The sequence below is a fragment of the Ailuropoda melanoleuca genome, chromosome 8, assembly GCF_002007445.2.
Source record: "Ailuropoda melanoleuca isolate Jingjing chromosome 8, ASM200744v2, whole genome shotgun sequence".
Lineage (NCBI taxonomy): Eukaryota > Metazoa > Chordata > Mammalia > Carnivora > Ursidae > Ailuropoda > Ailuropoda melanoleuca.
In genome coordinates, this window is record NC_048225.1 from 75,402,340 (window position 1) to 75,406,837 (window position 4,498).

Here is a 4,498-nt window from a genome sequence, read left to right on the forward strand (position 1 = left end):
AACTATCTTCATGTTAATGCCTTACTAGAGGGAAAAGCAACCTTAACTTGACAATGGCAAGGCCTCTGGTATCCTGTGAGTCGTCTTTAACATATGAAAATCCTTTTGAAACCTCCCTTTTTCCTTACCTCCCCCAACCCCATAGTATACAATCAGCCACCCCTCACAACCTGGGGCAGCGGCTCTTTCTGCCCAGGGGTCCTGTCCCCATGCTTTAATAAACTACCATTTTGCACCAAAGACGTCTCAAGAATTCTTTCTTGGTTGTCGGCTCCGGACTCCACCCACTGAGCCTCACTTATATTCCACAACCTCATCACTTTGATTTCATGTAATCACCCATTTTAAACAAAGAGGTGGGAAGCCCTCCTTGTTCCCAGCACAGGAAGGCAGCAACTACCTTGCGCACTGATGTGTTCACGTCATCTTGCAAGTTTGCCTTTGCAAACGTGGGAACAACTCCGCCGACACCCTGGGGAGACAGCAAGCAGATGTGAATCAGACAAATGACACAAGAAAGGAGAAGGTGACCTTGAAGGCTATTTTGTGCTCTTCTTTTTCTTTTTCTCTCTTTCTCTAGTTCCCTACTCATTTCCTTCTCTTGCTGGAACACAACCTTCAGATACACACTTCTAGCTTACGCTAAGGGCTCTGATTCCTAATATTCTATAACTTTGTCATGTAAATAAACCCCAGATTGTCAGGGTAGATACCTACAAAAGTGTCAGTTTAAGGGAAAATCTCCTGAAGCTGTAAAAATAACATGGTCACATTAGCGTCCCACAGGCTGGGCTAAGTGCTGTTTATACATTAGTCGATTCGTTCTTAGAACAGGTTCTGGTTCTAGCTTCACTTCAGAGAAAAGGAGACACTGAAACAAATCAGTTGCCTGAACTCCTGTGCTGGTAATTGGCCAGCGCTGACCTTCACACCCAGGTCTGACTCCCAGCTTCCCTACTGCCCTGTGAGGAGATACACAGATACTCAGATACTCAGAGAAGGCTGGCAGCATCTGGCTCACGCTCAGTTACAATGATGGCTAGGGAGAGGATTTCTATTTATTGTGCATTTGATAGAAGGTCCATTTGAGGAAGGAAACTCTGACCCAGGATATTAGCTCCCAGTAAGTATTTGCTCAATTATTTATTTCCTTTTCATTGCAAAGCATATACGGTGATGAATTCATTCATTTACCCACTAGGAAATTCACTTGTTGCCAAATCTTTACGCAACTACGAGTACAGTCCAAGTGTGCCACTATAGAAAATAAGAAAAAAGGAAAATAAGAGATGAGTCAAAGAATATGCCCTATTTTGGGGAAACGTATAGCCTTAAGTAGAGAGAAGATTAACAGACGTGATCCAGTGAATCAGCGCCGTGGCAGTCTCCTGCTGGGAACATGTGATTTCCTGTAGGTATCAAGAGGATGGCAAGCTCGTTATGGAGCTGAGCAGTGGGGGATGCCTCTCTGGACCATCTCTGGCCCCTACTCTTGCTGCTGTCTCTGGAGCTCATTTCCTCCCCTCTTCTGCCCACTGGCGTTCTAGTCACACTTTAAACCCTAAAGCCACTAATATTCCCCAGTGTTGCTTTCCCACATCCCAAAGTCACGTTATGAGCCTCTTCCTTCATGCTTTTATTGCAATGTGTACATAAAACACATCTCTGTCTTAGCATGTGACACCAGAACATTGTAATGACTTTGTTATCAGTCTGACTTCCCCACTGGAGTAAGAGCGACTTTAGAGAAAGCATCACACCTTATTTATCTTCTGCACCTCCAATACCTCATCTAGGACTTAGAATCATAGAAGCCCCTCACTGGGTGTTTGATGGCTGAACTAATCTGAGAATGAGTCACGGAATCTGGGTTGACAGAACCCTATAGGGCACTTGATTCCATCTTCTACCTAATCTCCTACTTACTGAACAAATATCAGAGCCTGAAATACTAGGAAGTGCTTGTATTGAGCTAAAATTTGCCTTCCTCTAACGTCTTCAGTTCCACCACTGGCCTTAAATCTAATCTTTCTGTTTGCAAGCAATGATTCTTCAAATGTTTATAGGCAAATATTTACAGAACTGAGTCAGGCCCTTGGATTAAGAGTTAACACGTTAGCCTCTTTTGCAAAGTGAGCCCAATACAGTTGATTTTCTTATGCAAGGCCTCCATGGTTAGTTCTCAGGGAGCCAGGTCCCTGGCTGGCCCTCCGTCTGACCAAGCTAGCTGTTGGAATGGATGCATTTCTCCTTCTCCTTCTTCTCCTTCTTTTTAAATTTATTACGAAGTGTCATTGACATGCAATGTTATGGGTGCCTTTCTTCTTATAGAATCATCTTGGCGCTTTCATTCAGCTGTTTGTGCCTGAAGCTACAACATCCTAGTCAATGAAACAAGCACACGGGCTCTTGCTATAGCAAGAGCCCATTTTTCCGGCCTGGGTTGGGCCCTGGACACATTATACAGGATATACACCGACCAGCTTCTCTCCAGGGAAGTTAGATCTCCCCCTGCTGACCTCTAGTTTCGGTGGAGCCAGGCTGAGGAAATTGCCCCAGCCTCTTTCTCAGTCTAGCTCCTGCAAATGACTCCACACACTCCCCTTACACGGCAGGAAACTGCTTTGCTTCCTGGTCTCCTGCTGAGGGTGCAAGCATCTTGCTATAATCAGACCTGCAGCCTCTCCAGGGCCAGCGTGCTTCTGCACACAGCTGCAAGCATCATATTGATCTGTGCAATTCCCCTCTTCATTCCTAGAGTTATTTTTCCCATAAAAGTGGATATTCTTCATTGAATGACTGCTCTGTCCCACAAAAATGAATAGCATTATGTCCCATTTTACAAATGAGGACCGTGAAGCCCAAAGGGGGTATTTTCCTATGCACCAACCAAGCGGATAGAGCAGGGATTTGAAACAGATGTGTCTGGTCCCAACATCCACATTTACTCCATTACGTTATCTAGGGTGTCCCTCGGGATCTAGGGCATGACTTTCCCTACAGGAAATCTACCAGCTCTTCCCCAACCTGAGCCAGTTGCTACAGGGAAGAACCAGCCCTGCAACACTTTTATATAACACCTGACAAAAATGGGCCTTGCTGTTTCATTCAAGAGCTATGTACTGAGCACCTGTTGTATTTTGTTCCCAGTGCTTCCCTGGCCCCAGGGGCCACAGCAGAGAACAAGCAGGTGACATCCCTAGAGTTGAGCTATCTCACTCAGGTTCCCCATCCTAAAACGCAAAAGATGTATATCCAGTTTTGTGCCAAGAGCTCATCTGCAAAACAAGAAAATAGCATCTACTGTGTGACCCATGTGCTTTCCAAACTCACTAACTTGAGGAGATAAAACTGTCACAAAAACGTATTAGAGAACATCTAAAATCGCATGATTCGGTGTTAAACATGTGTGTACTGACCAAAATGTATAGGAATTAAAAGAGCAGAGGCTCACTGATGGCAAAGGCAGGAGAGGACACCAATTTGGGGGAATGTTTTTATGGTAATCACCTATTTATTGAGCATTTGCTGTATGCTAGGAACAGCTCTAAGTCAACCCACATGTGTTGACTTACTTGATTCTCACCAAACACTGCAAGGAAACTACCACTGTTTTCTCCACGTTTATGCTACACGGAGGGGTTAACTACCTTGCCCAATTTCACAGGGCAGTAACTGACAGAGCTGAGCTTGAACCCAGGCAATCTGCCAGAGCCTGGTTGCTTAACCAATACACCATACTGCCTCTCAGGGTTCTTCCGTGGTCTGGGGACAGATGACCCTCCCCCTGTGCCAGTAGGGACAGGGCCATGCTCCCTGGGGGGAATCAGCATCTGACGGGGAGAGGAGGGGTGGCTGTCCACACACCGCCTCGCTGGCAGCAGCCTCTCTCTTCCACTGGTGGCTGTCCCCCGGCCTTAGGCGGAAGGAGGATGGCGGCAGACCTGGGCCCCCAGGGTAAGGGGGGCGGTGGCTGGGACTCCGCCCCGGGAAGCATTTGCAGTAGCAGCTCCCGCGGTGTCCACCGCGGTTTGGCTCCTGCTCCCAGTTCCAGGCCACCACGGCCGCATGGCCCTGCGTCATGTCACCACACCAATCTGAGCTCTGTTTTCGTATGTTATTTTCAAAACGTGTTTGACGAGGTGGCTCTTTCTGGTGCACTGCTCCATGCCGTTCTCTGGTCAGGGAAGGGAGGCTGGAGGCAGCCGTGCAGCCCGGAATGCAGGACACTCCAAAGCTGCAGTCCCGGCAGCGACTGTACCAACGCCGGGCGGCAGCTCCGGGGGGGGCGGGAGCTCACCAGGCCCAGGGTTAAAGCGGTGACCTGAACCTTCCTCACCTTCACACCACCAGAGAACGGCCACGGAGGCAGGATTCAAGCGGAGCCAATTTCTCATTCTGCGCAGTTCTTTTTCCTGGTTGGCTAGAGCAGCCAAGGATGGGTGGGGCTTTCACTTGTGAATAAAAAGCTCTGGTTTGCTTCCCCACACAGTTGAAC

At 47.7% G+C, this 4,498-nt stretch overlaps 1 long non-coding RNA gene across 1 annotated transcript in view; it reads right to left on the minus strand.

The window, feature by feature from the left end:
• Nucleotides 1-419: 419 nt before the first annotated feature.
• Nucleotides 420-4,498, minus strand: part of LOC109491075 — a 38,381-nt gene continuing 34,302 nt past the window's right edge. Inside the window, exon 3 of the long non-coding RNA XR_002144468.2 lies at nt 420-472. This is a non-coding gene — a long non-coding RNA (uncharacterized LOC109491075). The remainder of the gene's footprint in view (nt 473-4,498) is intronic.